The sequence below is a fragment of the Myotis myotis genome, unplaced genomic scaffold (genome assembly GCF_014108235.1).
Source record: "Myotis myotis isolate mMyoMyo1 unplaced genomic scaffold, mMyoMyo1.p scaffold_m19_p_8, whole genome shotgun sequence".
In the NCBI taxonomy this organism is placed as follows: domain Eukaryota; kingdom Metazoa; phylum Chordata; class Mammalia; order Chiroptera; family Vespertilionidae; genus Myotis; species Myotis myotis.
Window position 1 is genome coordinate 15,450,618 of NW_023416390.1, and position 24,759 is coordinate 15,475,376.

The window sequence follows — 24,759 nt, forward strand, 5'->3', positions numbered from 1 at the left end:
TTCAGCTCTCTTTAGATCCTCCTTGTGAAGGATTTCACCTGTAGCTATTGATTGAATCAATGAAATACTGAATCCACTATTTTTGTTGATGCTGTGAAAAAAAGTTTTTTCATTTGTAAACTATTCAAAGTCATCAAGTGACTTAGCTATGTGTAGTTCCTGACCATATCCAAGTAAAGGCTAAATTTTGATTGAGCAAATTAGGTGACATAATAAGTGGAAAATTCCTAATAGTTTTTTTAATAAATATATTTTTATTGATTTCAGAGAGGAAAGGAGAGGTAGAGAGAGATGCAAATATCAGTGATGACAGAGAATCACTCATCAGCTGCCTCCTGTTCACCTCCCCCCTGGGGATCGAGTCTGCAACGGGGTAGTTTTTTTCTTTATAAGAAAAACAAATGAGAGAACAAAACAAATTAATAGGAAAGAAAAGACAATGTCGGTCTCTTTGTTTCTAAGTTCTTAATACACTGGAGTGTCCTTATGTTGTGAGTTTATTTTGTCTGTATTCTATGTCCCAAATCATCTGCTCTTCCACTTTCAAATTTTTTTCTTATCACAATAGCATGGCTTTTAAAGCCAGTAAATTTATGAAAGCATGTCTAGTGCCATTTAGTGGCTGTTACATTTGAGTGCTATAGTAAAGAAAATGCAAACACTCCTTTTATGAGACTGAAACAGACTTTCATGAAATAAGTTCTAAAATAATTAAATGTATGCTTGCCACATTTATGGATATTAGCCTGAGACAGAGGTTGAATAAAATTTTCCTTCAATACTCTTCAGATATTTATTGGTTGATGAATATGACTTACTTGTCCTTATAGGTTAAAATGATTTTTTAAATTTAAGTTATTCTTAACTAAATTCTGAAATTTGAATAATTAAATTTGCACTATATGAATTGCTGGTTTAAATTATTTTTACAGGCAATTCCTCTTTCTGGCTTTAATGCTAAATTTAAGTGAGTTTCATTATCCAGGTTTGAAAAGTTTTAGGCATTAACCAAATTAGGGTACTCTTATGCAACTAATCTTAGGCTCCTAAGGGAAGGGTCTTACTGAGAAAACGTGACTTTAAACAATGATATTCTTTTCTAAAACATACATGTTGATTGTTTCCTTCCTTCAGCTAATTGGAAAATAGGAATCCTTGGTGTGACTTCAACTTTTAAGATCTAGGGTTTATTATGTCATATAGGCTCTCCATTATCTTTTTCATCTTCCTGACTCATTTTTTACTGTGTTAAGCCCTTATCATGTGTTTTTGTATTGAATTCTTATAATAGCTCTAAGAACTAGGTAATATTATTTCTCCATTTAAAATAGCAAAACTGGAAGTGCCCGGCTAGCTCAGTTGGTAGAGCATGAGACTCTTAAAATAGCAAAATTGCCAGAACCAGTTTGGCTCAGTGGATAGAGCGTCGGCCTGTGGACTCAAGGGTCCCAGGTTCGATTCCAGTCAAGGGCATGTACCTTGGTTGCGGGCACATCCCCAGTGGGGGTGTGCAGGAGGCAGCTGATCTATATTTCTCTCTCATCGATGTTTCTGGCTCTCTATCCCTCTCCCTTCTTCTCTGTAAAAAATCAATAAAATATATTTAAAAAAATAAAATAGCAAAATTAAACAATTTCCCTATGGTCTCAAGGCTTATAGCCAAGTGGGCCTAGATCAGCCGTGGGCAAACTACAGCCCTCGGGCCGGATCCGGCCTGTTTGAAATGAATAAAACTATTGAAAAAAAAGACCGTACCCTTTTATGTAATGAAGTTTACTTTGAATTTATATTAGTTCACACAAACACTCCATCCATGCTTTTGTTCCGGCCCTCCGGTCCAGTTTAAGAACCCATGTGGCCCTCGAGTCAAAAAGTTTGCACACCCCTGGCCTAGATTCAGGTTGAGACCATCTGAAATCCAGAGCCTTCTCTCTAAACCATGCTCTGACACCCATATATACCAACTCATAGATTCTAAACTGATTCTTGACATGTCTAGATGCCTCTGTTTTGTGCTTTATCACTAAATCTATTTCCATTATAGCTGGCTCCATGGAATTTTGAGTCACAAAGTGAATGACATCCTATTTCTTTACATCAAAGTGGATATGGACTAGGTCTAAAGGCTCTTTGCATTTGCCATTTGCACTCAATTGATAAATTGTGTTAGTTGACCAATAAGTTTGATGAAATTTTCACCAGTGAATTAAGTGGTGGCTCAGTGGTTGAGTGTTGACCTATGAATTAGGAGGTCAGGGTTTAATTCCCGGTAGGGGCACATGCCTGAGTTGTAGGCTCCACCCCCAGTGTGGGGCGGGGGGGGGGGGGCGTGCAGGAGGCATCCGACCAATGATTCTCTCTCATTAGTGATGTTTCTATCTCTCTCTCCCTCCCCCTTCCTCTCTGAATACCATATATATATATATAAACAAACAAAAAAACTAGGCTTAACCTGCTCTCTGATAAACTCATGAAAAAGCTGAAGATTGCCCACTTCTCACCCTTCACCACACACCACTTTTCTTTTCATACTTTGTTCTTTTCATACCCTTCAGGAGTCCCAGATTGCATTCTGTGCTCAATGCCCCTTTTTACCACTTCAAAACCAAGTCTTAAAAAAAAGCAACTTTACTTCCACATTATTCTTCCCTCGTGCCTATATTTCCCTGGTCAATATATATATATATATATATATATATATATATATATATATATATATATATATTTCACAAATTTTTTTCTGGTTTCCTTTTCTATTTTCACTGTAGAAATTTTTAAAAGTACAGAACAGTATAAAGAAACAAACAAACAGAGCCCATGACTCTACCCCTCAGATGCTACAGTAATGCATTTTGGCAAATTTCCTGTTAGCCTTTTTTGTCATTTGAAAAAATTCTAAGGCATGGAGAATGTTTTTGTTAATAGAATACAGTCCTTTAAAACAAAGGTCTGATTGTCAGGTCTTACTACCAGTTGAGATTAGACAAAAGTTTCTGGTGGTTCTGGGCAGGCAGTGAGGACCCGAATTGGTTTATGTTTGGGAAGTCAATGTAATGCCACCCTCCAGGGGAGAATAAGAGAGGACTGGGGTGAGAGAGGGTAAAGGTAGCTGGTCCAGGTAAGTAAGTTCTTTTTAGGAATTCTATTGACACCAGAACAGGGGAAGTCAGAACCTGGCCAGCAGGAGGGAATGGGAGCTGACTGCTGGCAGAAGGAACCAGGGGATCCCAAGTGACTTGGTCCTCAAAGGGCTACCTAGCTGCCTGGCCGCTCCAACGGGCTATGCCAAATACCAAGATAACTCACAAAAATGTGTTCAACCTCCACCTTGAAGCAAGGCCAAGGCCAACTGAATTATTTCTGAGCCCTGCAAGTAACTGATGTGAGACCTTTTGTTAGTTCGCTATTAATAATTGTTAACATTGCTTGAGTATGTGTCCAGCATTGGCTGACTTATTTCCTGGTGTTATCTCATTTAGCCTTTACAATAAGTCAGCTACTGTTAGGATCTCCATTTTCCTGATAAGGAGTTAGAGGCCTGGAGAAATTGATGGTGTTGCCTAAGGCCACTTGGATAAATAGAGATATAGGAATTCCAGCCCAGGGATTGTCTGACTTCAGAGTCCTTACTCTTAACTACCACATGGTCTATAATTTAGTATTTTGTCTTGGGTTTATGGTAGGATTCTAATCTTTTTGAGCTGAACCTCAACTTTAGTCACATAGAACATGGAACTATATAACAAGATTAACTTTCTTAATTGCCACAAGTTCTACAAAAATTACAATTCAATATTAAGTGAATTACTACTCTAAAATAGCAATAGTGTTAAAGCTAATCTAGAGTGACAGGAAGTGTCCATGAGATCGCAAGGTCATGTACTCTGCCTAGTATTTTGTTGAATAGAATACTTGTATATTCTATTAAATGAAAAACATGCATTTTATTTTTTAATAGCGTTTGGGGACATATAATCCACATACCATTCATTTCACTTATTATAAATATACAATTTAGTGGTTTTTAATTTATCCACAAATATATGCAACTATCAACACAGTCAGCTCTTTTATGTCAAAAAGAAATCCTAAACTCTTTAGCTATCATCTCCCCATCCTGTCCCCCATCCCCAGACCTAAGCAACCATTTATCTACTTTTTGTCTCTATAGATTTTCCTATTCTGATTTCATATGAATGGAATCATATATTATGTGGATTTCTTTCACTTTACATATTATACATAATATTTTCTAAGTTCCTCCAGGTTGTAACATGTACCCAACTGTTCTTTTTTGTTGTTGTTATTAATCCTCACCTGAGGGTATTTTTTTCCATTGATTTTTTAGGGAGAGTGGAAGAGAGAGGGAAAGACAGACAGGAACATCGATGTGAAAGAAACACATCGATTGGTTGCCTCCTTCACGAGCCAGGACCAGGGCCCAGGCTGGGGAGAAGCCTGCAGCCAAGGTACTTGCCCTTGACCAGAATCGAACCCCAGGACCCTTTGGTCTGAAGGCTGAGCCAAACTGGCCAGGGCCTCAATTTTTCTTTGTATTATATTTTTACTAAGGGCTCTCACCCTCAATACCACTAAAATATGACTCTCTATTTATCCTTGAAAATTTCAATGGATACCCATAATATATATGAGTATAAGTAGTTGTTTTTTCAGCATCTTAGTTACATAATTAGTTTTTATTAACTGCAAAGGCAGAGGGAGATATTCTGGAAATTTAATATATATTTTAACCTGAAGGATAATAGGCATTTGCATTTATCTTTTCCAATGTGTACTACATTTCTCCAAAACCAGTTCATTACCTGTTCCATTTGTACCCAAAGCCATGGGCAGAGGAAAAGACACACACTCTTCTACCCTTTTGCTCTGACTCAGTCTATTTTTGGTTGAATTGTGCTTTATTTAAACTGCTTTTTTTAAAAAGCAAACATTAAGCACACTTTATTGTTATGATTTTGCCAAAAGGGAATGAAGAACTTGTTGGCATGTGAGCCAATTATATAAAATAGCAAAAAATGTCAAAGTCGTGGTAGGAAATTCACTAACAACTCTTTCAACAGTAACGTCTATCACTACAAAGGTTATGAATCCAAAATATCAACCCACTCCACTGCCTTCTTCCCTCCTTCCTCTAAAAATAAAAAATCATAACCACTTATAAATCCAACAGAGCAATATTCGCAGTCACAAATCCAAAAAGTCAAAGTCTCCTCAGCAAAAACTGGTCCGTGTTCATGACCAAAATATTCACTGATGCTCAGGTGAGGGGGACCACATTGACTCCATTGACTGACCTTGAGCAAGTTACTTAATCTGCTGAGCCAGATACTATTATCTACCTGAATGTTAGAGATAAAATCATATGCTGTGAGTTTGACATACTAGTATATGTCAAACATTAAATATGGTTGATATTATCATTTCCTTGCTTTTGATACCTCTTTGAGCAGCAGAAGGGGAAGGAAATTAAGCTCGTATTGGTCAGTAATGCAGCTTCCTGATAAAATGCATTGAAGGCTGAATCTGAGGCAGGCGAAGGAAACAATATATTCAGGAATAACATCAAGGGATCCTTGTCTTCTCTGTTTTAGAATCACCCCAAGGTTATTTCAGACCTTAAAAACAACTTGGCTTAATTACAAGCCAGTCAACAAATACTAATGGAATGACTACTAGTTACTCGATACTGTGCTGGATAATGATGAGGGCTATAGCACAGGTACATAAACAATGCCATTGCCCTCATAGCCCTTGAAATATAAAAAAACAAAGCTAATATACATACAGAAACAGTGCACAATATACACACACACATACACACACACACCTGCAAATAGTTTCTAAAGTGTATTATTTAGAAAATCATACAATTTGACTTTTATGAAGATTAGATGAGAGTTTTTGCTTCATTTAGCAATTGTATTACATATGGTCTCAGTATAGAAACAACCAGAATTTTTTCTTAATCATTCTTCTAGTTACCTTATTAATTTAAATGAGTCTACACGTATAAGTTAATTCAAATTATATTGAATTTTTTTGATATTTCTTTTAGTGACTTGTTATTTAAATAAACCTGGATATGCATTAGTTTTCAGCTTATAATTGGGCATGGAGGGTGTTAACATTTTACGTTTGGAAAAATGTAAGCCTTCATCTGTACTAATAAAAGCCAGGTGGCCCTCGCACCCTCACGCGATGCCCTCACGTCATCACAAGATGGCCGCCCCCACGTTGTCATAAGATGGCCACCCCCACATCATCACAAGATGGCCGCCCCATGTTGTCATAAGATGGCCACCACAAGATGGCCACCACAAGATGGCCGGCAGAGGAGGGCAGTTGTGGGCGATCAGGCCGGCAGGAGAGGGCAGTTGTGGGTGAATAGGCCAGTAGGAGAGGGCAGTTGGGGGCTATCGGGCCAGCAGGGGAGGGCAGTTGGGGGAAATCAGGCTGGCAGGGGAGCAGTTAGGCATCAATCAGGCCTGCAGGGGAGCGGTTAGGAGGTGATCAGGCTGGCAGGCAGAAGCGGTTAGGGCCAATCAAACAGGCAGGCAGGCAAGTGGTTAGGAGTCAGCAGTCCTGGATTGTGAGAGGGATGTCTGAGGGGACCAAATTGGAGAGGGTGCAGGCTGGGCTGAGGGACAGCCCCCCTGTGCACGCATTTCGTGCACTGAGCCTCTAGAGCAGCGGTTCTCAACCTGTGGGTCGCGGCCCCTTTGGGGGTCTAACGACCCTTTCACAGGAGTTGCCTAAGACTATCAGAAAACACATATATAATTACATATTATTTTTGTGATTAATCACTATGCTTTAATTATGTTCAATTTGTAACAATGAAAATACATCCTGCATATCAGATATTTACATTATGATTCATAACAGTAGCAAAATTACAGTTATGAAGTAGCAATGAAAATAATTTTATGGTTGGGGGTCATCACAACATGAAGAACTGTATTAAAGGGTCGGGGCATTAAGAAGGTTGAGAACCACTGCTCTAGAGTGTGTGTGTGTGTGTGTGTGTGTGTGTGTGTGTGTGTATCTCCAGAAAAAGGTAAGCCTTCATATATAGGTAGGTCTTATAGTTCCCCATAAGGTAGTTGAAGGCCAGAGAGATTAAACAATTTATAATTTGTGAAACCAGGATTCCTATCCAGGTTTGTGTAATTCCAATGTCTGTGGTATTTTCACTTCACCCTTCTTTAATATAATTCACTTTATTTACTCTTTTACTTAAAAGTGTACCTGGAGCCCAGAAGGCATGGCTCAGTGGTTGAGCGTCAACCTATGAACCAAGAGGTCACAGTTTGATTCCTGTCAGGGCACATGTCCAGGTTGCAGACTTGATCCTAAGTGTGGGGCGTGCAGGAGGCAGCCAATCAATGATTCTCTCTCATCATTGATGTTTCTATCTCTCTCTCCCTCTCCCTTCCTCTTTGAAATCAATAAAAAATTATTTTTAAAACAGTGAACCTGGAACTCACAACATAGGGTAGATTAGTTTGGATGGATTATTTTGCAAGATAATATTTTGATAGTTTAGACATGTATAAAACGTCAACATCTATAAATCATAGACATAACAAAATATATTCATAAAAAATAAAGGTACAATGTAATATACTTATTGTCATTTAATGAGCTAAAACTGTAAGTCTTATTTGGTGGTGGATGTAAATATACTGTACATATTAATTATGTAATGGAGTATAGTATTCACAAATATTCTGGTCACAATTCTCTTAGTCAATGCTACCTTAATCTAACATGGTGGGTAAAATAACATTTGGAAAACATTAAAGCTATTTTGCATATGTTTCTAAGGTTTAGGATTGTTCCAGGTTTCTTTACATGGCACACATTTAAAGATTTTAAGGGTAGTTTAGAATGATACTTGTTTTTCTCCCAATAACTTTCTCTGCAGAAAACAGAGCATTGATTCCTTAGCTTTGAAACTGCATGAAAATGTTGTATCAAGTTTTATTTTTGTGATGGCTTAAAAATAATAATTGTGTGTTAAATATGTGAGACCTCTCTACGAGCTTTCAATCTGTATCTTTTATTTCATTCTCTTCCTCTTTTTGTTGTTTTGTCATCTACCCCAACAACATCAAGACAATCTTGAAAACAAAAAACAAAATGGCATTGGGAGAGGACTTTATGGCAGTGGGGAAGAGAGAGTAACAGTTTTCACCTTGACCATGGAAGGAAGGACTACATGAGGGATGCTTTATTTATAGAAGCCTCTAAGGGCTTTAAAACAAGTTATTGGAGCTGGTCCCTTCTTTCTTCATCTTCCCATATCACTGCTCAGGCCAGCATTGGGGGATTTCACCTTGAGAAACTCATTCACCCCTGGAGCCACAGCTCCTCATCTCTAAAATGAATATACCTCACCATAGTTTTTTGTTGTTGTTGTTTCATTTTGTTTTTCTTTTAGAATTAAAAGAGATAATTCTTGTAAACACATATATTTTTTTTATTTATTTACTTACTTACTTATTTACTTATTTATTTGAACCCATTGAATTACTGGGCATAGGCAGAGGAATGAAATCACAATCATGGACTGCTTACCCTTAGATACCACATCCATTTTTTTTTTTTAAATATACTAGCTCAATAATGGGGTTTGATTCTGTATGTTGTCAGCATTGTGAACCATCAATGTTTTTATGGAGATTGGAGCAGATGTTACATGAACATTCAAATACAATTATAGCACGTACTTCATCATTCAGGGCTTGAATACGCAGTGTCTCGATTGCATCAGCCTTTATTAAACTAGAATATTCTTCTTCTGGCCCTTTCACTGCTCATGAAACTATCAGAACTTCAGCAATGGAAAAGGAAGCAGATAAAATAGAACCCAAACTATTTTTGCCACTTTTTAAAGAAAAGCCCTGTTGTTACTTTTTTAGGGGGTTTCAGCTATGGAATAATGGTATGAGTTTTCCATTCTAAGTGGGTGGCAGGGGTGGGGGGGAATCTGGCAGTGACTGGATTATTTTACACATTTAAATCAGGTTATTTATACTCTACCAATTACTGAAAGTAAGTGAATTTCCTGCAATGTGCTAAACCTTAATTTACACTTTGCCATCTGTCTGTGTCTTAGGGATTTAGTAGATTCTGGCTATAGTGTCCTCTTGTAGGTGAAATCCACCTTTGCAAAGGTGTCTACTTTTGTAAACTTGCCTAACATGCACTAATGGGCCTAAATCAGAGACACAAATCCTAGTAAAGTCCAAGTAAAATAATTTTTTTATTGTTGCTTTGGGTTTTTTATTTTTATAAGGTAGAGCTTGGAATAAACATTAATCAGTTGACCTGGTGACAACAATGTTATGGCAACAATGCAGCTGACAGTGTTGTAACATTATTAGTCAAGTGACTTGACAAGTATCTTATTAACCTGAGAGTTTGTTTTCTGTTTAAATTAATCATGGCATTTCTTCTAGTGAAGTAAAAGATGATTTTAAAAAATCAACAGGGCTTTTCTTTAAAACAAGCCAAGCATCTTATGGCTTGTTTATAGTACACAAATTGCTACATTTATTTATTTACTTATTTATTCTTTGCAATTTAAACTCCTAATTTTTTTTTTTAAAGAAATTAGGTGAAGTTCAGTAACTTCTTGTGACATTAAAACTCAATAGTTATGTTTCATAAATTGCAGGCTGAATGTGAGGAAGTAAATAGTACTTAATTAAATCTACTTATAACACTAGATATTTAACGAGCTTAATTTACAGTCATGTTCATTCATATGTGTATAGGTGTCTGTATATATACGCATTCACTTGTATGTACTAGTATATCTTTATATGTATATGTATGCATGTAGGTACACACTGTATATATAAAGTATATACACATTGGCGTACATATATTCAGTTACACAATGAAATATATGTGTGTATCTATCTTTATATATGCACTAGAGGCCCAGTGCATGAAATTAGTGCACGGGTAGGGCCGAGCTGTGGGGCGACCGGTGGGGCCATCTGGGGGGCCCCTGCTGGCACCCGCCTTAGCTGGCCTGGGGCCTGTGGTCTGGGGGGCAGCTCCTGCATTTAGCATCTGCCCCCCTGGTGGTCAGTATGCATCATAGCAACCAGTCATTCCACCGGTCATTCCGCTGTTCGGTCGATTTGCATATTAGGCTTTTATTATATAGGATATGCATATATTTGTATGTGGCAGTATCTTTAATGCTACATCTAAAAGTCAAATGATAAACAGTTATATTTTATCAGTGTTGTAAGAGACATAAAAAGCTTGTTCTGTAGAGTCATGTAAAACTGAATTTTAATTGGGTCTGCCCCTCACAGCTTATATAATTTTTCATCTCCTTGAGCCCCAGTTGCCTCACCTGTAAGTTGATGTATATAAAAAGTAAATGAGACAACATGAAATGTGTCAGGCACAGATCCTGGGATGTATTAGGTTTTCAGAGTTAGCTGACTTTCACCTTGGAATGAAGAAATACAAATTTTTTTTTTGAGTCTCAATGTACTTTGTTAAAAATGAGATAAAGAATATGAATATGAGCCCTGACTGGTTTGGCTCAGTGGATAGAGCGTCGGCCTGCAGACTGAAGGGTCCCAGGCTCGATTCCAGTCAAGGGCATGTACCTTGATTGTGGGCACATCCCTAGTAGGGGGTGTGCAAGAGGCAGCTGATCGATGTTTCTCTCTCATCGATGTTGCTAACTCTCTATCCCTCTCCCTTCCTCTCTGTAAAAAATCAATAAAACATTTTTTAAAAAGGATATGAATATGATAGACTTGGCTTTCAAAGCCATGAAATGAACCCAAATTAGAAGGCAATTTCCTATGATCTTTTTATTTAACAATTCTCCAAATAATGTCAATTAGAAAAATTAAGTAACTAAAACTCTCCCCTTTTTATTTTTCAATGGTCTTGTCTTTGAGTAAGAGATAAAGATTGACTAAAGTACAAAATTATGGAATTCAGTAGTCTGGTGGTTAAAGCTTCAAGTGTAGGCACACATTATGGCTTTCTAGTGAGTCAACATATAGAAGAAACTTAAAACTTGATACAAATTTGGAAATAAAATATTTAAAGTGCTCATTTTACTTATCCAATGGGAGAAATTACTCTAATTATTCATATCCAAAATTGTCTTTTTGTTTAGATTCTATGAATTGGCATAACTGCATCCTTTCTTTGTAAAATGCTCATGTTGACTGGTGTGGAGAATGTGTGAAGACATATGCTTCCGTGGGCAGAGACAGCTCTGGACCAATAGCTTAAACGAGGCATGTGGCCCGCCAGCCACGAGTGTGACATGTTTGTAGGTTGGCGCTTTACTTTCCCCCAACCCAATCTTCACACAGAGCCAACCCCTAAAAATACATTCATTTGAATTAAAAACATTATGTTTGTTTTACCAACATGTTAGTGCCCTTTCACTCAGTTCTTAAGTTCCTCACACATTGTAATTTTATAGTCATCACCGAGCTTCCAAGGTGAGTGAGAGCTCAGACAGTCAAGGTGTCGAGATGCTAAAAATGCCAGCAGATTTTAAAGGAAGAAATAAGTTCTAAGGAAGAAATAAGTGATGTTGATAACAAAAATACCTGTATTTTATGTTAATATTGAAGGTTCTATAGTCACATCACCTGGGTTTAAATTCCTGCTGCCGCAAGTATTTGCTATGTGTCTTGGGGCATGTTACTTAAACTCTGTGTGCCTGAGTTCCCTTTGTCAAATGGGAAAAATAAAGCCACTAGCTTCATAGCAGTTGTAAGAATGTTGTAAGGATTAAATGAGAAATCCATGTAAAACACAGCACAGTGAAGTTAAAATAAGGATTAGTTGTGGCTGTAATTTCCATTCGTTTAATTAGTGGTACTGGCATTGCCTAGAAATAAACTTGTGCATGTGCTTGAAGGCTAGAATCTTTTCACATGTTTAATACTGGAACATAGTTGGTCCTTTTTACCAAAAATGATATTCATTGTGCAATAGTCTTTAAATGGAAGAAAGGAAAGAAAGAAGAACTTTTCCCATGTTTTCCACTCAAACAGTGAAGCTTTATATAGTGCTTTTTTTTTTTTTTTTTTTTTCAAATACAGCTCCAGAAATAAATTGCCTGCTGTTTATTATCTGGACGCAGAGTCCTGATGGCTTCAGTTCATCTACATGTAAATTACTCAGCATTCTAAACTACATCAGACTCAGCAGCCAAGCATCGGTAGGAAAATAATTTCTGAGAAGCTTAACCAAATGTACATTATTGTAATAAAAATTCTAAGGCAGCCCTCTAAGGAACAAATCACTCAGCTTTGGTGGGGAAAGTGGAGAGTCCAACAAACCTCATATTTTTTTACCTACGTACGATTAACTTGTACTAGACAGACAATTAGGATGACAGCCTGCCTAGAAAGGCTTTGCATTTTTAAATTTGTCCTCTTTCTATATCTTTTATCCCCTTTATGTATTTTTTTTTCTTTGCTAAACAAATAGTAGAGCATATGCTCTTGGCTAGATCTGTACATAACTTTATAAATCTTTTTGGCATATCTGGAGAGAAGCTTTCTCAGATGTCATCGGGATTGCACAAATACAGAAGGTCAGAAATATCAGTCAAAAGGCAATCAATTGTTCAGTGACACCTTTAGATATTTAGTGTACATCTTTTTACATCTTTCTATGTTTTTAGAATGTTTACTTTTTTCAATCTCACTCTGCCTCATGGTCACAAGATGGCTGCTACACCGTCAAGCAGGATATCTGTGTTCCAGGCAGTAAGAAAAGAATGGCCAAGGCTTTCTCCTCCCAAAGATTTGTGTTTTGGTTTAGCATGAAAGGCTCCCTCCATGAGACTTCCCCCAGAACTGGACCATTTCCCTGACCCGAACCATTCACTGGCCAAGGGAAGTGGCTGGAGAGTGTCGGCTGCACCTTCCTTTGGCCAACAAAAAAACCCCAGAGTCTATTCCCCAGAACAGACTTGCACGTTTCATAGTGAGCTGCAGAGAAGGGGAGCTGCAGAGATAATGTAGCTGCAAACCTGGTTGGCTCTGGTGGCTTCCCCTTTCCATTAATCAACCAAGTGTTCATTGAAATCCTCTCTCAAACTGCATTATTATTTCTGAAAGCAATTTTAATTGTCTTTATGGGATAATTAGAAATATATAGAATATTAATAAATAAGTCACCATACTGGATGTCTGGAAGACAGTACTTTTAAGGGAGATATTTCTATTTCTTAGGGCTTTAGAGGAACTGATAGAGATTTAAATCTGTCAGTTCCTTGAAGCATATAGTTTTCTTGTCTGCAGCTACTGTATAGTCTGCTGGCTGCTATTTTCATGGTAACAATCACAAGTTGGATGCTCTTCTTAGCTATAATGGGATGGTGCTGAATAGGCCAGCTGAGAGCTATTTTACAAGAAAATTTAGCAGTCGCTTTGCGGTAATGGATATTGGTTTGTGGCACATCCGTTCCAGTTTCTGCTTTGTTAAACACTTTAAAAGCAGCTTCTATGGATTTAGCTTCACTTTCTGACCCTCTGGGAACTACAGGTTTTAGTACCTTTACAATTGGTGGTGAACAAAGCCAAGCTAATCTTAATGCATATTTTGCCTGTTGACATTATGTAGAGAGCCTACCTGGACTCTTATTGATAACTTTTGATTTTATGCTACTTTAAATGCTGTTTGTAGAGCTTCCCAGAATTTTTTTAAAAGGAATTTTTGATGGTTTAGAAAAAGGAAACAAACAGCTGGTTAATTCTATTATTGTCAAATCTAGTAGACAGTATAGTGATGAATTAATCAACTTTTTATTTTGCTTCAGCGGCATTTAAAATATGATTGCTGTTGGAATTAGATATTTAATAAAATCCATATTTAAAAACAGCATCCACTTTCTCCCTCTTCTCCTCTGAGACTATCAACCATACTCAAAACATGTAAGCTGTTGACAAATCTATTTGATGGAAAAAGGAATGTGCAGGGAGTCCATATGTTTATGATTGAAGAAATAAAACATGTCCTGTTTTATAAAGCATTAGACTCTCATAAGTGCTGTAGTAAAATTGTTAGGTCCAGTTAGAAAAGTAAATTAAATGATTCAAAGAAGTCAGAAGTTTATTGCATAGTCTCTCATTAAAAATATTTGACTTCTCTTATTCTAATTCCTACACTTGACATTTTCTTTGAACCTGAAACAATACTTCTGAAATATTGATGATGAATATGAATGAAACAGACTCCTGAATAGTATTTCTTAATTTTTAAGCCAGAGTGAACCAGATATAGCTAGAACCTTTAGGCAATTTTTAGATGATTAATAAATAATCAAGATTAGTTATTTCAGTTAATTAAAGACTAAAACAGTTGCAATATTCAGAAGGTTTTGTAGTGGTTAAAATAATTTTGGAAACACTCTATTTCATAATGTATTTTTACTTGATTTAATGTAATTCAGTAATAAAATTTCACAAAATTTAGTTATCTCAATCCTCCCCCCCCCCATGAATGCTAAATTGTGTATCTAACTTATAAGAAGAATTTTAATGTATAGAGGATCTAGTCATATTGAGGAGGTTCCCTGATACTTTCTTATATCCCTTCTCATAGCATACTCATAATCAGAAGATATATGATACAATGCCATCCAATTTCAAACACTGTAAGGGACATTCTATAAAGGATTCCATGTTACCATGTCACTGTCTATTAACATAGGAAGTAAAGACCTGATTGGGTACAAAGTTAAAGGGCTAGGTAGTAAAAAATATAGCCCATCCTTTTGTGTTAGTGAAAACTGAGGCCTACGAAAAAGAGGGAATTACCTATTATTAGATAGAAGTAGATCGTGTATGGGTGTGTATTAGAGTTTTAAAAAAAATGTCTTGATGGTACTTTTCCCTCTGTCTTCATTTTGGATCTACCGGTTTCATTTATCATTTAATTCCTTTTAAAAATAGCAAACATAAAATATTACTTATTATTATTATTCATTCTGGAGAGCCTAATGCATTCACTTGATAAGGTAAATTTTATAATTATTCAAAAGTGTTTTAGTCTTAAATGTGCTTATCACATCCTTCCATAGAGCCCAAAGAGCTCTGGGTACCTGTTCGATTTTAGAAAACATTTTGATCATTCATTATATGCAGAGTTAATGTAGACAAAATGCATATGCTATTTCCATTCAAGATTTTTTAAGTTTATTTAAGTAAGTTTCCATTTTAAAGATCGGCAGTCTGGTAGAGAAAGCCTGAGCAAGTTTACCTGCACTGTAAGGCTCCCTCTGTGGAAGTCATCAATGATTTCCTTTCTAGGGAAATCAGAGAATGGTAAGAAAGAAAGGGGACTGACTTTACTGGGAGGGCACATATCAAATTATTTATTTTATATAATGATCTTGTGAATTAGGGATTTGTTAAGTCTAGGCTACTTAATTTCCCCAAGGCTTTACAGCTAGCTAGCAAGTTAACTCAATTTTAAACTTGACTCATTTCAAAGCCACACACCACTCAGTATACCATACTGCCAGTGAGCGCCAATGATCATAGTGAACAGATACACTTCTGGATCTAATGAATGATTTGTCATGGAATCATGGCCCAGGCAGCAAACAGTTCCATGAGTGTTTATTAAGAGCATAGATTCTAAAATTTTTTCTCCATCCTGAAACTGTGGCTAGGAACTTTTATAAATAAAATATCCATAAAGAAATCAGATTTCCTTATAGCGAGACTTAACTCTTTTCACTGTTCCTAATTCACTGTAAAGTTGTCAGGCCCTAACCTGTTATGAGTAACATCTCCCAGGCCATTTGGAAACTTTGCTTTTAACGACTTCCTGCATGCACTCCATCTACTTCTATTTTTAAACATTGGGGTTTAGGGACAGACTTAGCACAGTGCCAGGAACATAATATATTTAAATAATGTTGAATTTATGCTCTTAATCACATCAGAGTATAGAGTGAAGTAAGCAGTCCAATGGCTGAAACCCACCCATTCCCTCCCCCCGCCCTTTTTTTGCCATTGTGTATCACGGCCATCATTTTCTCCCACTATGTAATCTCTTCTTTTAAAAGTTCTATAGGTAGGACTAAAACCTGCTTTTAAAATACTTACATTTAAAATTAACTAAAATTAAACTTAACTTGGAAGACTTTTGAGAATCTAATGAACACTGAGAGAGTGGAGTCATCACAAAATAAAGTTAAAACATTTTTAAACATCACATACACATTTATTTTTAAGAGCTAGTGTGGTAGAGGGAGAAGAGACCAGTACTGGGAATCATGAAACACGGGTCTTGGTGTTACCTTCTCCAGCAATCAGATGTTGGAGTTTATAAATGTGTGTATGGGAATAAAACAATTCCTCCCCTGACCGGTTTGGCTCAGTGGATAGAGCGTCGGCCTGTGGACTGAAAGGTCCCAGGTTCAATTCCCGTCAAAGGCACATCCCCAGTAGGGGGTGTGCAGGAGGCGGCTGATCGATGTTTCTCTCTCATCAATGTTTCTAACTCTCTATCCCTTTCCCTTCCTCTCTGTAAAAAGTCAATAAAGTATATATTTTTTTAAAAAAACACACAAAAAAACAATTCCTGGCCTGGCACCTTTAAAAGATTCTCATGAAGAATATATGAGATAACATACAGGGAAATGCTCAGTAAACAATACATTGATGTCCAGGTGGGAGTCAGTGCCCTGTTGCTGTTATTAATACACCCCTTAATGGTTGCGATAGCCCTAATTGGAACAGCTACTCAGTTGAAGTCCAAGTCATTTTAAGTAATTTTTCCTGTTTTTATGCCTCTACTACTATTATTTTTAGAGCGTCCCTACTACCTTTAATGAATTTGTCCTCATCCCTAAGTGAGGCATTTGGGAATGTTATCACTGCCTAAAGATGTGTAAAAATTATGTCAAAAGGAGGAAGAATCTCAAATGTCTGAGAGTTAGTGGTGTGCTGGCTCTCAAGGGGCAGGGAGTAAGGCAGGAAGAAAACAGCTTCGATTTGCAGAGTTAGCCAGATTTCTGTGTGTAAAGAAAGACTCCGGCTGTGGAAAATTTCTTTCTTTTTTTATTTTTAATATATTTTATTGATTTTTTACAGAGAGGAAGGGAGAGGGATAGAGAGTTAGAAACATCAATGAGAGAGAAACATCGATCAGCCGCCTCCTGCATACCCCTGACTGGGGATGTGCCTGCAACCAAGGTACATACCCTTGCCCGGAATTGAACCTGGGACCCTTCAGTCCGCAGGCCGACGCTCTAGCCACTGAGTCAAACCGGTCAAGGCTGGCTGTGGACAATTTCAAGCTGCCACCACCATGTCACTGACCACAGAGTTGGGAAGAGATGCACATAACTGGCTCTTGGGAGCAGGTGGGAGCCATGTCCAGCGCACACACCACTGGCCTGGGATCGGTGGGTGTGTGCAAGGTGACAGCTTCAAGGTACCCAATTCACAGTGGAACCTCCTGACCACAAAGGCACGGACAGACATGTATGGCTCTACTGCAGGTGATGATCTTTTGGCCCTTTAACTTATACCTCAATACACATTTCTAGTCTAAGAGAGCATTTAAGTTCAGTCTTTTGGGTACTTAAATCTGAACTCTCCCCACCAGACCCTGACTTGGCAGCCAGGTTGTCTTGGGAGGAATCCTCTGCTCCCATTATGTTGCCTTCAAATTAAGCCCACAGCTCTGAGCACAAGTGTCCTACATTCTAGCTATGTGTTCCCTGCTTCCCTTCACTGTCCCTCTCCTCAGAGTGCAAGATTTAGACAGATATAACCATGGTACCATCATGACTTAGTATGAATGCTGCCACTGATCCTTGACAAAGGAGCAAAGTCAATGCAATGGAGCAAAGATAGTCTTTTCAACAAATGGTGCTGGTACAACTGAACATTCACATGCAGAAAAATGAGCCTAGACACAGACCTTCCACCTTTCACAAAAAGCAACTGAAAGTGTAACACAAATTTAAATGTAAAATGCAAAACTATAAACTAGAAGAATGCTAGTTAATAAGGATAGAAAGAATGTTTCTTCAAATCTTCATTGCACCCCACCATATAGTAAGGGACACAGGCAAGCATCCTATATAATAAAAGGCTAATATGCAAATCTACCGAACGCAGAACACCCAGTTGCTATGATGCACACTGATTGCCAGGGGGCAGATGCTCAATGCAGGAGTCGACCCCTAGTGGTCAGTGTGCTCCCACAGGGAGAGCGCCGCTCAGCCAGAAGCCCAGCTCATGGCTTGTGGGGTGGGGGGCCGGCCTAAGCCGGAAGGCAGATATCCCCAAAGGTGTCCCGGACTGCCAGAGGGCGCAGGCCGGGCTGAGAGACCTCCCTCCCCCCCCCACCCCCCAGTGCACAAATGTTGTGCACCAGGCCTCTAGTCATGAATATATACTAAAACCATTGGGTGAAAAGTTGTTAGGAAACAGGATATTCTCATGGTCTCAAAGTACCACCCATAATTTCCTTCTTGATTATAGAGGGAGAAAGGTATTTTTAACAATTAATTGCTAGAAAGTCCCAATATCAACTATTTCCTCCCCACCCCCCAATCTGTGCTCTCAACCTAATCATGAGGAAGAAAACAATATAAGTTTTGTGATTTAAAAATACATTTTGAATTTTAAGATCATCTTTATAAAGACATTGTAGTAATTCACTATACTTGTTCTTGGCAAATTTATATTCACAGCCAGCACCCGCAGGGGATATGCCCATAAGTATGTTAATATGAACTTGGTCTGCAGAACTGGGCACTGATTTCAGAGCCTGGGAATTCCAGGCCCACTGCTGATTCAGTTTGAATGAGGCCAAGGAATTCTACTCTGAGCTAGAGAAAAACTATCCTGCAATGGGATGAGGAGGCTGGCAGGGAAGGGGGCAGTGTCCTTAACCCTAAACTGGATTCTGACAGCCTCTGAAGGAGGATTGTGCCCACGGGCCTCTAGGTAATAATGAGAAACTTTTATCAGGCTCTTGCTAAGGACTAAGCATTGTTTTGAGCATTGATTTGTATTAACTCATTTAATCTGCACAGCAACTCTGTGAGATAGTTAATATTTTTATCCTCATGTTCTAAAGAAGGAACCAGCATACAGGTGGATTGAACCGCTGGATATGAACTCAGTTAATATCTGACTGCATGCCTGGCCAGTGTGGCTCAGTGGATTGAGCATCATCCCTTGCACCAAGAGGTTGCTGGTTTGATTCCCAGTCGGGCTGCAAGCTCTATCCCCAGTGGGGGGGTGGGGGGGGGCCATGCAGCGTGCAGGAGGCAGCCGATTGGTTTCTATCTTATCTCCCTCTCCCTTCCTCTCTCTGTAAAAAATCAATGAAAACATATTTTCATTGAGAGAGCTAGAAACATCGATGAGAGAGAAACATCGATCAGCTGCCTCTTGCACACCCACTACTGGGGATGTGCCCACAACCAAGGTACATGCCCTTGACTGGAATCGAACCAGGGACCCGTCAGTCCGCAGGCCAACACTCTATCCACTGAGCCAAACCGGTTAGGGCTGAAAACATATTTTTAAAAAATATCTGGCTGCAGGTATAATTTTTATAACTACATTCTAAAAAACATTCTACATTCAACTACTCTGGATTTTTATGCATTCTGTATGTAGTCTGAACTGTTCCTGTAGCAGGGAGATGGCTAAAGGCCTTCGGAAGTTAATGTTTAGCATCCCAGTCCTCGAAGTTCTGACAATGGGTTCACGTCAATAATACGCACAATATGAATAATCTGGTACCTGGGAAGCAAAGGAAAATCCCAAAACAATTTTGGCAACTTATTTCTTAGTCTTTTAATTTTCTAAGAGGTGTGAATAACTAACATTAAAATTTCTATTTTTAAAAATGAAATATGTCGTAAACTTTTAAAAACTTCCTTATCTGTTAAGGCTAGTTGAGACCTCAAGAAATAAAGAGCTCTGTGCTTTGGCACCTGAGCCAGTGTGGGCTCACTGTTGGTCTTCTGAGGCATGGATTTTAGTTTTTCAGTGCTTCATACAGATGCTGTTTGTGTCAACTCTTCTTTTAAGCTGGAGACACCTCCAGTGCATAGATACCTTTGAGACTCATGTGCTCTAGCTGAAAGGGAAAAGTGATATTTTATTCTTTTAAATTATAAGATGCTCAGGGGAGATGGATAAATTAGTGGTATTTCCAGCTTTGGATATTATAATAAATTCTAAAATACAATTTTCAGAATCACATAATTTGTTGACAATTGCTTTAAAGCTAAAGCATATTTTCTTAAAAACTTTTCTGGTTATTCCACAAAATTATTTCATATTTTCATTTTGGAAATTTCATTGCAGGGGCTTTGTCACTCTGGGGAGTGTCTTCTCATTCTTCATGTCTCTGAAGTATGAAAATTCCCTTAATTTTCCCAAGTTCACACCTTCATTGTATCTTGTAATGGTGAGAATCAAGCCAAATAACATTTCATTGTTTGCACAATGGTCTGCCCCACCACAGTGAGCCACTCGAGGACAGGTACTGCATTGCGTTTTGTATCTTAACATTTAGAAGAGTGATGACCTTGGCAGGTACCTCATCAGTGCATCTTGTAGTGAGTTTGTGGATCTGGATAATAAGAGAAGCATAAAAGTCTTTAAAAATATTACACCTCTAAGAAAGGAAGTTAAAGAAACCATATGAAGTAAAGCTAGAAAATTAGTTAGACTGAGTGTTTAATCCATTTATTAATTGAATTGTTTTAAAATGTTCAAATATTGATGTGACATTTTCTTTTTTCTTTTTTTTAAAAAATATATTTTATTGATTTTTTACAGAGAGGAAGGGAGAGAGATAGAGAGTTAGAAACATCGATGAGAGAGAAACATTGATCAGCTGCCTCCTGCACATCTCCCACTGGGGATATGCCCTCAACCCAGGTACATGCCCTTGACCGGAATCGAACCCGGGACCCTTCAGTCCGCAGGCCGACGCTCTATCCACTGAGCCAAACCGGTTTCAGCGTGACATTTTCTTAATATTTCTATTTAGTCATATATAAATAATAGTAAGAGCTATGAGTGTTGGGTGCTTAGTGTTTGCCTCCAGTATATTATTTTATGTGTAAGGTGCTTATAAAGAAGATCTTTTATTACTCCCATTTTATAGGTGGGCAAGTTGAGACAGAGATGTTAGAAACCTCGCCAAGGGCAAACTGTTAGTAAACTGAAGAGTCTTTATGAACCAGACAATCAGGTATGAGTTTCTCAAAGAGCCTACATGTTTCTGCTTATGTTTTGAATTCTTTAGAGGGGTAGCCCATTCTTTTCAGTTTGGGAAAATGGGGAATTTTTAAACAGTTGAAACAGAGCACTACCAAAACCAATCACCTTCTATGCTTAGCCCAGCCTGCCCAACAAACACACAGGCATTCAACAGCCCTCCATCTGACTTTTATACAAAACCACAGAGAAATAAAGGACATTCTGACATAGAGTATACAATCACCTGGCCTTTGTTCTTCTCCATGTTAGCCTGGCTTCCTATGAAAAGGGCTGTAAAACCACCAGGTCTCTCCGAGTGCATCTTCCTTACTCCATCCTCATCCCTCCCTTTGCCACCATAGTCAGTCTGGCAAAGATAAAAAGATAAAAAAATTGCTATGTCCTGGACATCTAGGCTAGTTTGCTTTCCTTCCCTAGAATTAATGAGATGCTAAGCATCACCTGTTTACTGATCGCTCTCCTCTGTCCAATTTATCATAATCTCTGGTCTCATAGGGGAATGTTATTAAAAAGTTTTAATTTGAGAGTATAAAGAGATGCAGCACAAGCAGGAGAGCCTGGAAATTAAATTAAATGATATTTCTCATGAGAATCTCCAAGATGAAATTATAGTCAAGTAGGTATGCTTTTTATTTGTAATAAAGTCACAAGTAGCAAGACCCACAATAATTCATTTGCCCATAAAGAAACTAAAAAATGCCACCACTTTAACTCCTTAAATGTGACATGGGTACTATATCCACCAGGGAAAATAGAAGAAGGTATATATTTACAATTTTTTAAAAAATGCCAGAATTCTTAAAATTAAACTGTTCTTTTAGCACCTACTAACTAAATATAAAAGAGGTAAAAAGAGAAAAAAACACATGTATGTTTCATCATTTTTCAGATAAATGTTTTCTTTTAAAATAAGATTACAATTTATTAACAAATAAAATACTTTATTCTTTCTTATATGAAATATTTAATAATAAGCAATATCAGTCTTTTCTTCTGTACTATTCACTCTCTTAGAGCCATAAGATAGGGATTCATAGTCTCTTCCAAAGTTGGCTGATTTTTCTCTTTCCTCCTCACATGTGTCCTGTGTCTTCTACTTATTCTCTAAACACAGACAGATGTATACGGGTGCTGCTCTTTAGCATTGCTCCAAGTCAGCGGAATGCTTGTTTGATGATACTAGCAACAATGATAGTACGGCTCACTTTGTCCCAGAAGCAATGAGAACCCAGTCTTGGTTTCTAAATACCACTTGTCACTAAAAAGTTCTTGGAAAAAAGTTTTAGACTCTAGAGGTCTAAAACAGGGAAAGTAGAGTCCCTGGAATCTTGTTGCACAGAAAACAGGGAAATGCTGAAGGATAATGGGGATTGTCAAAAAGATACACTACTATCACCAAGGGGTTACCATGGCCAAATCTGAGATAATGTAGGCATCAAATATAATAATAATGTTACCAGATTATAAGACATTGAATAAAACAAAATCCATGAGTCTAGGGTGATAATCTAATGGGGTGGAATGTGGGGGATGGATGGAAGGTAGAAGAGAGAGAAACCTCACAGAAACCTCCCCCCACCCCGCCAACCTCCTCCTCATCCCAATGCAGAATAGTTCTTCTCTCATAGTGGAATTCCTTGGCTTCACTCAAACCAAATCAGCAATAGGCCTAGAATTCCCAGGCTCTGAAATCAGTGTCCTGCTTTGCAGATCAAGTTCATCCTATATAATAAAGAGGTAATATGCAAATTGACCGTCACGCCCTCACAAGATGGCTGCCTACAACCAGGCCGGCAGAGGGGTTCGTGAGGGATGACCAAATGACTGAACAGCAGGCTGCATGGGGCGACCAGGCCAGTGGGGGATACTGTGAGAGGCGACCAGGCCGGCAGGGGGGGCAGTTGGGGGCGATTAGGCTGGCAGGGAGCAGTGAGGGGCTACTAGGCCAGCAAGGGGGGGTCAGTTGGGGGCAATCAGGCTGGCATGCAGAGGCAGTGAGGGGCAATCAGGCCACTAGGGGGGGGGGGCAGTTAGGGGCGACCAGGCAGGTGAGCAATTAGGAGCCAGTGGTCCAGGATTGTGAAAGGGATGTCCAACTGCAGGTGTAGGCTTGATCCCTGGGATCGGGCTTACACCGGCAGTCGGACATCCCCCAAGGGGTCCCGGATTGGAGAGGGTGTAGGCTGGGCTGAGGGGACCCCCCCCATGCACAAATTTTGTGCACTGGGTCTCTAGTATTAACATAATTATGGGCTGTGTTGTCCCCACATCCCTGATGGAGGTTTTGTCCCTTAATAAAAAAAAAATCCCATGAAAGCTAAAGTAATGCCACACTTTCATCTGACATGAACAGGTGTCTTTTTCACCTTATAGTTGTTTTGCAGTGGAAAGAGTAACCTTTTGCCCAGTTGGCATGTATCAGTGGTTGAGTGTCAACCTATGAACCAGGAGGTCACAGTTTAACTCTTGGTCAGGGCACATGACTGGGTTGTGGGCTCGATCCCCAGTGTGGGCATGCAGGAGACAGCCCATCAGTGATTCTCATAATTGATATTTCTATCTCTCTTTCCCTCTCTCTTCCTCTCTGAAATCAATCTATAATAATAAAAGCATAATATGCTAATTAGACCGGACAGCCAAATGACCTTCTGGATGTCCTTCCAGACGACCTTCCGGACGAAGCCAGTGCTGCGAGGGCCGAACTTCTTGCACAAATTTCTTGCATCAGGCCTCTAGTAAAACTATTTATTTTTTAAAAAAGAGCAAGACTAACCTTTTTTCTGTGGCTACCGGTTCATAAGCATCAAGTACAAAACTTGTACTAAGTCATAGAAATATGTAGAATGGTAGAGACAACTTTACAATTGTATGAGCAGTATTTCTAGGTTTTATTTAAAGTATATGACATAAGTAAAACCTTGGAATCCTGTTTGTGCCTTTACATGCCTCTTAACAGTCAATGTGAAATGAAAGTCAGTTCATCTTAAAATGATTAGAACAATTTTTTCTGGATATTACCTGCCATTACTGATGGTAGCTAATGAAGAAAGGGAAATAGGAAAGGAAAAAGGAGCACAAAATAAGACTTGTTTTTTAAAAATACTGCTTGGGTCCAGCACCAGAAGGTCCAGGGGTCCCCAAAGGTGTGGACGGAGTCGGCGAAGAAGGAAGGACACGGAGACAGTGTTCAGTTGATCAGCAGCCTAGCCAGGATCTCCAGCCAGGATCTCCAGCCAAGTTCTGGTCTGGATCTCCAGAGAGGTTCTGCTCTGGATCTCCAGCGAAGTTCTGGTTAGGATCTCTAGCCAGATTCTGTGTCCATGTTCTCTTGCTAGGTTCCCAGGTTCTCCAGCCAGGTTCTGTAGCCATGTTCCCTCGCTAGGTTCTGTCTCTAGGTTCTGAGGCCAGTTTCTGTCCAGTATCTTTTGCCATGTTCTCTCCAGCAAAG

The 24,759-nt window shown here is 38.7% G+C and overlaps 1 protein-coding gene across 37 annotated transcripts in view; it reads left to right on the plus strand.

Moving 5' to 3' along the window:
* MAP2 (microtubule associated protein 2) overlaps positions 1-24,759 on the plus strand; it is a 243,421-nt gene that overhangs the window by 88,115 nt on the left and 130,547 nt on the right. For 2 of the 37 annotated variants that reach the window (XM_036319739.1, XM_036319740.1), the window contains exon 3: positions 12,129-12,247. The exons of the other annotated variants lie outside the window; for them this stretch is intronic. The gene's annotated coding sequence lies outside the window, so the exon portion shown is untranslated. The remainder of the gene's footprint in view (positions 1-12,128; positions 12,248-24,759) is intronic. 37 annotated transcript variants of the gene reach the window in all.